The following is a 10,982-nucleotide window of genomic DNA, read 5'->3' as shown; positions in this document are numbered from 1 at the left end:
AATCGACCATTAGATATATATAACCCACAACAAGAACCAAAGAAATACTTCTATTGTATGTTGTTATTTAAGCCCAGGAGAGAGTGTGATAGCCTAATGGTAGACTGTTTCAATTACACCGAGGCATTTGATGCTTCTAAAGAATACCTGTTGGATGGTTTGAAATACCATGACCAATTGTCTTGTTTGCAAGAAGCAGACAATAACGTATGGGAAAAAATTTAAAAATGTCGAACAGAGATGGAAGCTAAAGAACAGCAAAGCAGTGTCCCTTCTGCTGGTGATCATTGTACTATGATACTACTGAGGCACATGATGCTAGGGTAGAATTTGAATACGTCATTCACCATGATGAACAAGTAGATATGAATGAGACGTTTGGAAAATTGAATGAGGACCAACTGAGAGCGTTCAACAAGGTCAAGACTACCATAGAGGCCCAAGCAAGTGCTGATCCAGGTTGCAGTGCCGAAATTTCTGGATAGCATAGAAACAAATCCTTTCTCTTCTTTCTGTTGCATATTTATTAGCAACTCATCATAGGGAAATAAATTTCTCCACGAGCTCATAGTGCCCACACATCCGATGTGCTATTAAGCAGCCTCTGATGAGAAAGGAGTATACATTGGACCTTTAAACACTGGTGGTAGCTATAAAAGATCCTCTAAAAACAATAGGTTTTTGTGACCAAACCATCCATCTTCAACTTCATGAGTTTGAAAAATCTATGTAAGGCAAAGATGTATATACATTAAAGTGACATTACTAACAAGGGCTATCTTGTTAATGATGAGTAATGTAACATTATGCAACTTTTCATACAAAATTTTCAAGGTATCATCAGACATTGGCCAATATTGTGATATCTTTCCCCGTTCCACTGCCAACATCAACAGTAAGTAAATAGTTAATCCATTAATATTAAATGCAGCAATAACTGTGAGCGCTGCAATGGCAACATCTTTACCATTTGCTGATTGAACCTAAGTTTTAATAGTTTTTATTAAAAAGCTCTTTCCAACACCACCAGACCCACTAACAAGAAGTCTAAGTTTCGTCTTGGTCATGTTATTACTGAAACAGTGTGCCTGTTACCCGCCAGACAATTGTGTGATTAGCTAAACAAAGAAATGCTTAAAAATCTTAATGGAAACGAAATTCATTTGCTGGCTATACATATGATGGATTGTCCTGGGTATCTTCTTTCTAACATCTAAAAAGCTTTCTAACTACAGTGATGACAGTACTCTTACAGCTGGCTTGGAAAAAGGTATACTAAAGGTTGGCTGCAAGGTCATATTTAGGACAAACATCAACATGACTTTTGGACTCATAAATGGAGCAATAGATACTGTGTTCTGTTAACTACAGTGTAAGTCAAGCCATTGCTGTTTATAGCATAAATATATAGTTTAGTAATGGTCATTAACATGAATTGGAGAAAGTAAATAATAAATTCCAAGCATTGGATAGAGCTAACACCATACACAAGTCACAAGTACAATGTTGTTACAGACATTGACAACACAATCTTTACCTGTGGACAAAGCTATGTGGCAATGTCTAGAGTTACTAGTCTGTCCAGTCTTCACTTGATAAACATAGGTCTCTACTGTATAAAAGCACTGGATTCTGCTGTGATGGAATATGTTTATATCCGGTAGAAATTTCAGCCTATGCTCCCATCGTTAACTTCCTACAAGAAGAAGCCCAAAACTGTTCCTGACAGATAGTGGTGTGCAACAAAATGGAATTAGTTATTCAGCAGCAAACAGGTAATCATGCAACAGAATTGTTAACTTTTTACCAAAAAAAAAAGGTGTTACCAATAGTGATAGGTTGTCAAGATATGCTGATAGAATTGGGTTGTATACGCATCCTTGAAAGTCCTTGAAATTGAGAATGGAATTTCATGGGCTTGAAAGTGCTTGAAAAGGGGCCTTTTTGGCAAAAGTACATGAAAATATTATAATAGCAGAATATATTGATATATATATCTAACTTTAATGCATGCTATGGAGTTGAGCACAATAACTAAAGTCTTTCTCTTCTTTTTAGTCTACATTCATATGTTGAATAAATATATAGGAATTTTATAAATTTTCTGTGGAATCTGATTGATTTTGGATGGAGGTTTTAGCATCCAAAAATTGCTTGTAAAACATTCTGAGAGTGCTTAGAAAGTTCTTGAAAAGTGCAGTAGTTACCTGTAGACTGAATTTAATCAACATACAGACATTCACAGTATGTTACAGTTACATCTAGACTGGTCCCTCAGTGGCAGAGCAGTATGTCTGCAGACTTACAACACTAGAAACTGGGTTTCGATACCCGTGGTGGGAAGAGCACAGATAACCCAATGTGTAGCTTTGTGCTTAACTTCAAACAAACAAACCTCTAGATGGAGTTTGATCAACATACAAGCATTCACAGTATGTTACAGTTTAAGGTCAGTAGTTATCTCTAGACTGAGTTTGATAAAAACAGAAACTTTGACAGTATGTTACCTCTAGATTGAGTTTTGATCTACAAAGAAACATCCACAATATATTACTATTTAGAGTCAGTAGTTACCTCTAGACTGAATTTGATTAATATACAAACACTGAGAGCATGTTACAGTTAAAGTCAGCAGTTACCTCTAGACTGAGTTTGATCAACACTAAAACAGTCATATGTTACAGGACACTTTGTTAACTCTTCAAAAAATATTAAATTACCTAAAATGTCCAAGCCCACACAAACTACGGGCTTTCATTGTAATAAAATTGAATCTAAACTAAAAAAGCTTGGCTGTAAAAAAAAACATGGATAAGAAAAAAGTTATTCGTTATACAAACAGCAAATAAAAGAATTCATATCAGAATGGGACCAAGACAATCCATATTATTGCATACATAGTTTAAAACTGCTTGCTAAAAAAAGTAAAACTACACTTGGTTTAGAATTACTTTGTTATCATGTTTGTCAAATTTATAAAAAAATAACATAAGTATGAGTTGCTTATGCTTTTTTTGTCAATACTAACATACACATAATCATACACAAAAGTGGCCCATTGTACTATATTGTGGACATTAAATAGATCACCAAGCTCATTAGTGGAATGTAAAGTTGTGTGATCAACACTTTCATAGTTCTTGATCAACTTTTTAATAGATTCATTTCATTCTTCAATAAATTTGTTACACACAGCTTTGCTACATAGAATGCATTGTAGTGTGCCACATGGTTCATACTAAATTGCTCTGACCAATTTCAAGATCTTAAAGTGAATATACTTTGGATGTTTCTTTATAGATCAAACTCAGTCTAGAGGTAACTTCTGACTTTAAGCTGGAAAGTAACTCACCAACAAAGAAGATTTGTGTATGTGGAGGAAAATCTGTAACTCATACATTCAGAATACGACCTATAAAACTTGGAAAAGTAAACATTACTGTGTATAGTTATTCAATGTGGGATAGTAATGTTTGTGGAAATGAAACCAAGACAGAAGTATTTGCTAGGGATGCTGCTACAAGGCAACTTTTGGTGGAAGTAAGATATATTTTTGTATTTAAGGTACCCAGTATGAAAAACTTTTATCTGTATGTTAACATATGTACATTTTTAACATTTTATGAAATGTATTTTTTATTTTTAGATTACTTTACATTTCATTAAGATATGAAACATACATTGAAGTGTAGTATCTAGTATAGTTATTCATCTTGACATTGAATATAAGGTAATGTATAGTATGTATTTTTAAATATTTGACAGATTTTTATTCATCTTGGTATTGAATATATGGCAGTGTAGCATGTAGGTTTATAATAACTTGTTGGCTGTTTTTATTACTTAGATAAGTTATAAGATATTTTTATAAATACATTTTAATACTTAGCTGTATGTAAGACTAATTATATATATATATATATATACTAGCGAAAGTACCTGGCTTCACTTGGGTTATTAGATTGATATACTCTAGATGTCTATGTCAGTATTCTGAACCCATTTTAGAACAAAAGTATTACCTATATACTTTTGTTCCCAAGCAACATGACATAAAAGCCATTGTTTTAATGCATTGTTACCAAAATGCACTGGCTTTTCTATATATTAGAAGTTGTTATATAAGGAACCACTTCTCTCCTATATGGTTTTTCACTAGCTTGCATCATTAAAAAGAATTTACCGACTGCCTAGACTGCACTTATCTGCCTGTTTGTTTGTTAAGCTTGAATTTGCAAAATTTATTTATTTCAGTTAGCTATCAAATGTGAGGTTGGGGTATACTATGGGGGCAGTACTTGCCCTGTCATATTTGAGTATATACTAGTCCCATAATAGTTAAAACACTCTATAACATTCTGTAACAGGTAAAAACTACTGTATAACAACTCATAATAGTTGAAACCAATAACATTCCATAATAGTTTTGTTGCTAAGCGATGATGTGTATTGTTGATCATTAGGAAAAAAAGGAGTATGAAAGCATTCATGACAGTATAACATCCCATTTGTTGCCTCTTTGTTGGTCAAGCTTCATTTCCCAAAATTTATTTTTTTAGTTAGCTATGACTATGTGGGGCTATTGTATACTATGGGGTGGGGTTGGTAGTACTTGCCGTGTCATTTTTGAAGGGCTATATGTTAGTAATAGTTAAAAACCACAATTACATCCCATAATAGTTAAAAACAACTATAGCATCCCATAATAGTTCAAAAACCATTCTATAACAGTCCATAAGTTAGTAAACACTATAACATCCTATAATAGTTAAAATATTCTATAACATCCGATAATAGTTAAACACTCTATAACATCCTATAATAGTTTTAAAAATCTATAACTTCCTATAATAGTTTAAAAAACACTATAACATCCTATAATAGTTAAAGAGAAACAATCTAACATCCCATAATAGATCAAACTACTCTATAACATCCTATAATAGTTTAAAAAAACACTATAACTTCCTATAATATTTAAAGAAAAACACTCTAACATCCCATAATAGTTAAAAAATCACCCTATAACAATATACCATAATAGTTTTAAAAAATCACTATAACATCCCATAATAGTTAAAACACTAACATTCCATGGCAGACACATTTCTTTTCTATGTGGTTTTTTTGCATAAAAAGATGCACACACACGCATGCTCATAGATAAGTAGTAATACCCAGGTGCATACCCACAGGGTCCATTTAGTTTGAGTGTAATATTTCAGGTTACTAGGATCTTTGCTCTTGGAGCTATGGTGGCCACATATTCTTTTCTGTGTGGTTTTTTGCTAGCTTGCCTCATAAAAGACATGCATGCACATAGATAAATAATAATATGCAGAAAAGAAAGTTACAAACTAAATTATATATCCAATATTTAAACACCTACAAATGAAAACTTACCACACAATAAACCTTTTTTATATTTTTTTCAAAGCCTTCGATCCTGTTCCTCGGACTGTTATCAGGCTAACTGAGCAATGTGATAATTGTAAACTCTCCAGTGACTGTTACAGGTTAAAACACACGTGTGTATCAGATTGAAGATATTCCAATTTGTGTTACAGGTTAAAAGACTTTTTTTTTCCTTGTAACAAACATCCCATAATATTTAAACACTATAAAGTCCTATGATAGTTAAAACCAATCTATAACATCCCATAATAGTTAAAACTACTCTGTAACATCCCGTAATAGTTAAAGAAAAACACTATAACATCCCATAATAGTTAGAGCATTAACATTTCATGGTGGACACATTTCTTTTCAATGTAGTTTTTCGCATAAAAAGATGTGCATGTGCGCAAGCATGTAGATAAGTAATAATACCCAGGTGCATGTCCTCAGAGTCCGCTTAGTATGGGTACAAAATTTCAGGTTTCTAGGTTCTTTGCTCTTGGAGCTATGGCAGTCACATTTTCTTTTCTATGTGGTTTTTTGCTAGCTTGCCTCATTAAAAAGATTCACACACACATGTGCACATGCATGTGGATAAGTAATAATACTCAGGTGCACATCTTCAGGGTCCACTTAGTAGTTGTGCAAAATTTCAGGTTTCTAGGCTCTTTCCTTTTGGATATATGGTTGTCACATATTCTGTTTTATGTGGTTTTTTCCCTATCTTGCCTGATAAAAAATGCACATGCACATGGATTAGTAATAATACCCAGGTGCACATCCTCATGGTCCACTTAGTATGTGTGCAAAATTTTAGGTTTCTAGGTTCTTTCCACTTAGAGTTATGGTGGTCACACATAGACCCACAGACATGCCCTTTTATTATTATTATTATTATATATATATATAGTTACCATAAACAATAGCTGGGTGTATAAGTATAACTTCTTTACATTTTAACAAAATTGAGATGCATTTAGCAAAAATAATTTTTTAACATTGAGGTACATGTTCATTGTTTTATGATGTGAAATTTGTTTTAACTATGTAGTATTTTCATAATTCAGAAAGTTTAATGTATTTTTCACTCCTTAGGTGGAAGGATTTCCCAGGGAACATACTGAAAATGTTTTCTTCTGTCCAAGAGGTATTAACGTTTTTTGAGTATTTCATTAAAATCCTCACTCCAACATTTCTCCATTGGGCATTTTTGATCAGTTGTCTTTGAAAGTGGCAAAATATAACTGGTTTATGTTTATAGCAAACACACTAATATTTATTTCAAAAAATAATTAACTTATAAAATAACAGACAGTTAAGCTTGATTTCTGTTGCTAATGCTCTGTAACACTAAAGTATAAATGTTTGACAAGTCTATTTAAGTACTTTTAGAATGACTCTTTCTCTTGACTAATCTGTTTAACACTGTTTTTTTTAAGCAGAAACCTTAGAAAATGACAGTTATATATCTAAAAGCAGTATTGAATCAAGTACTGAAGCACAGTTTATGATTCAGCAACATATCATCATTATAATTAGTTACTATTTAGTTTACATTAGAAAATAGTTTACTTCTAAAATATTTTCATGTATCAGTAACAGCCTTCACCCTTGTTAGTTTCTACATTTTAAAACATACTGTACTAATGCAAGAATATACACCTTGCCTTTTACTTTGAGCTGAACTGACAGACTTGTGTTTGTTGTTTATTTTAATTTTTGCACTCTTTCTGGTTGCTGTGGTTTCTGATTTACTGAAACTTCAGACAGATCAAAACTAAAATGAATTAAAATATGTAAGTGTATATTTTATTTCATATAATCACCTTTGACAGTTTTTTGCAATGACATTTACATGTTATTTTTTATTTTGATTAGCTATGTTTAGAATCAGTTATTCAACTATTTAGTTAATGTATACATTTACATTTAAAATTTTATAAGGTAACCAGTAAGTTTGTTATTTCTTTAGGTTTTTATTTCATTACAGTTTGTGTATTCTGGTGGTCAGAAATATAAGAATTTTTATCATTTTCCTGTAAAAACAAAATGTTTCCACATTTCGTGAATGTCAAGCTTTTCAGCAAATGTAAAGTTGGAAGGGTAGGAACAATATTAAGATGTATCGGATCTATGGTGCAATGTAGTAGTAAAGTATTATGAACATATGTTTTCTTAATTTTCTTTTACACATACTCTGTTTTTATCTGTGACACTAATAGGTTACTGAAACTATTTTTCTTTCTCAGTTTTCTTTATAATTTTGTATGTTATAAGTTGGTTTGCCCCATAAAATGCTTCAGAAGGGCTGGGCATGGCCTAACTTTTAGCTTGCATGGAATGTGGATCCCATCAAGGAGTCTTGGTTTGAGTCCTCTTGCAACAAAAACTTGTCCTGCACTTTGGAGTTTTGGCTGCACTATAAGAGTGATGGTGAATTCCTGCTATTTGGTTAAAAAAGGAGTAGCACAAAAGTTCAATTCCAAATTAGGGATGGCTATGTGCAGATATTTGTTGTGTATCTTTACACAAATATTTATAAAAGAAACTGCTTTATAAAGTGTTTTCAACTTTTCTTTCACTCGATAAGAAAAACTTGCGAGGAAGTTAATGTTGAACCTTATTGTGGTAGCAGGCCAAATATTAATGTGTGTAGTTTATATATATATGTGTGTGTGTGGGGAGGGTGTATGTATAAAAAACTAGTTGCCTTTTGTGAAAAGCCTTGGACATTTTTTCAACCTTCAAGAAATTTTAAAGCTCTAGATTTACCCTCATTAGGCATATAGAAAACTAAAATTGTGAAAGTAGTTCAATTATTATTTTTTTAATAAGAATATTGTTCAGGACGATAACTCCATTCCATACACAGATTAGTTATCTTCCTCATGCATCTGCCTAAGAGACTAGCCTTGAGGCAACTCTCACCTAATTTCATGTGTTTCTTCGTGAACTGTGCTGGTGCATGATGACATCATTATGCGACAAAAGCCCTCCACCAATAGAAGGGTGACACAACCCCTATGCACACTAACACCCCCCTGTACTCTTGTACTATTGGTAACTTCATTCTTCTCCCCAGCATAATATTGACCAGATGTGTTTAAATTTCTCATTCGGGCTCAATTTGTTGAGATTTGCATTCTTAATAAAACTTTGGTTTTTGTTTTCTTTGGCTTGTTTTTTTTATCATGAATACTTGAATGATTGTGAATTATACTTAGTTCTATGTGAGTGACATTGTTCACATGCAGGCCTTATTTCAGCAGTGGCCAATCCCCACTTTTGTTTCAAGCTTTAATTTTTATTATGAATTCTCTAGTAACAGTGACTTATTCTTAGTCTTGTGTGAGTGATATTGTTCACACACAGGCTTTATTTCTACTATGAGGTTCGTTGACTGTCGGGGACATTGCAGCTATTATTCAATATGTTGTGGATTACCACATGCTTACTGGGCTTCCTACTCCCATTCCATTGTCTAAAATTATTTCTCCTCAGTCAAAACTGATCTATTAAACTATGAGTTTAATCTGATTTGCTTTGGAGCAATGCCTTACCATTCGAGAAACCACCTTAACCTTCCTATCTCTTTCTGGCTTTCATTCTCAGGTATGTTGTTTTCCTTATATTTTGCCTGTGTCATCTATTCTTTCTCATTCTTTACTCCATGATCCACAATTCTTGGGGTTTACCTTGTCCTTCCTTCTTGCTGGTTATTAATATTCGTAGTGTTTCCTTTCTCTAATAGCTCCTCCCTCACACACAAATACTTTGTCCCCCTTGTGTTCATGACTCTTTTTGTCCTGAATTGTAGACTTTCTTCCTTTCCCTTTATTGACTCCTTGTCCTTGGTATCTATTTGGCCAGCTTGGGGATCAAGCTCCTTATCTTCTATTTCATTTTCTGATTCCCCATTTTCACATTGTGGTCTTTTTATCACTACCCTCCCGCATTCTCTCTACTAACTCTGCCCTTTATCTGTGGCACTCCATTGTGATTCAGCTGGGTTTTCTGTAGACATTCATACCCTCTCTTTGCCAGTTAGCCTGTTCCACTTCTTCTGCTTTTTCTCTCCTTACTTTGTTCTCCTGCTGCTAGAACTCGATGGGTTGGTTCTGTTTCTATTTACTGTACTCCTTCCTCGTTATTTTGTACATAGTATTCATTGGGCCCCCTTTCTTTGGGTATCTTTAATAATGTTCATTTCTCCCTGGTGACTGGACTGTGTCCATACTACTTCTGGCATTCCCTGACACCCTCTCAAACTGGATTTCTCTCTTCACCAATGCTTCCCTCTCTGTTTGAGGATTTTTGATGTTTGGAAATGGGCCAAGTGTTCATTCCATGTCAATGTGCTTGACCTTCTTGCTGCTTGCTGGGCATGTTCCCATTCTTTCTTCTACTGGTAGATCACTTGATCATGTTCCACTCTGTCAATTCCAGGGTGTTTCTTGCACCACTCATCTGAGAGGCACCCTTTCTAGGAGCCTTTGCTTTTGGGCATTGGACATATACTTCTGGGCCATTCACATTGGATTTGTTTTATTGCCTGCCATTTGCTGGAAACTTAATGGTGGACCAACTCTCTCAGCTAGTCTGCATACTATCAATAGTGTGGCTTCTTATCCCCCAGGTCTTTCATGATGTTTGCTCTTGTTTGGGTACACCCCTCGCCTTGACATGTGACACTCTATTTCAGGCTATTTCACTTTTTTTTTTTTTAGTATTCAGTTTGTCATCATTCTCATTCTCTTGCATGTCATGTTTGCCAAATCCAGACTGTACCTATTCATGGAAGACTATCATGGAAAACTAGCACCTTGGAAGTGTTCTGTCCACTTCTTTGGTTCACACTTGCTGGCTCTTAAAAATAGAGTTTTGTGGTTGCTAATTTGCACTATCTCCAGTGAATGAGTTTTTCAGTTTTTAGATCATATGGAAATCTGGACACTTCTCCAGATTCTCCTAAACATGAATTCTCTCCTTCTTTTCATCAAGTAGAGCACAAGAGACCCTTGCCACTTACGTGTTCCTAGCTGCTTGGGTGGTGGACCATGGTGAATTTTTACTGGTTGGGCTTAGCACAATATGGTGAGAAGTAAGGCAATGGCGACTCTGTAAGTGTAATGAGGGTCATTCCTTTAAACAATAACTCATACCACTTGTGCCCTCCTCCTGCTACCAGATCCTATTCAATTGAGTCGAGGTACACAATGTACAGAAAACATGATCCAAAACTAATGTGCCTTCTTCTTGCAATTAGAGTCTGTTCTGTATAGTTGAAGTGAACAAACACTACATGAAACCATAATACATAATTGATGTGCCCTACTCCTACAGACAGTATCTGTTCAGTAGAGTTGAGGTAAGCATACAAGGTATGGTTTGAACGTGCCCAACTGCTTGTGTGTAAGTTCTTGGACAGTCATGTTCTTATTTCACTCATCTCTATGACATGTGTCTCATTTATAATGCTTGGCAATGGCTTGAATGGGCAATGAAGAAAACTTTAATATAAGTTTAACATAACAGCAAATGTACAACGTTTCGATGGCCTCTACATCCCCTGGAATTCCACTCAT

The 10,982-nt window shown here is 34.2% G+C and overlaps 1 pseudogene; it reads left to right on the top strand.

The window, feature by feature from the left end:
• The window catches only part of LOC106465385, a 163,917-nt pseudogene that overhangs the window by 115,320 nt on the left and 37,615 nt on the right, over positions 1–10,982 (top strand).

This window comes from Limulus polyphemus, unplaced genomic scaffold (assembly GCF_000517525.1).
Source record: "Limulus polyphemus unplaced genomic scaffold, Limulus_polyphemus-2.1.2 Scaffold1927, whole genome shotgun sequence".
Classification (NCBI taxonomy): Eukaryota; Metazoa; Arthropoda; class Merostomata; order Xiphosura; family Limulidae; genus Limulus; species Limulus polyphemus.
This window is presented reverse-complemented; position numbering and strand designations above follow the sequence as displayed.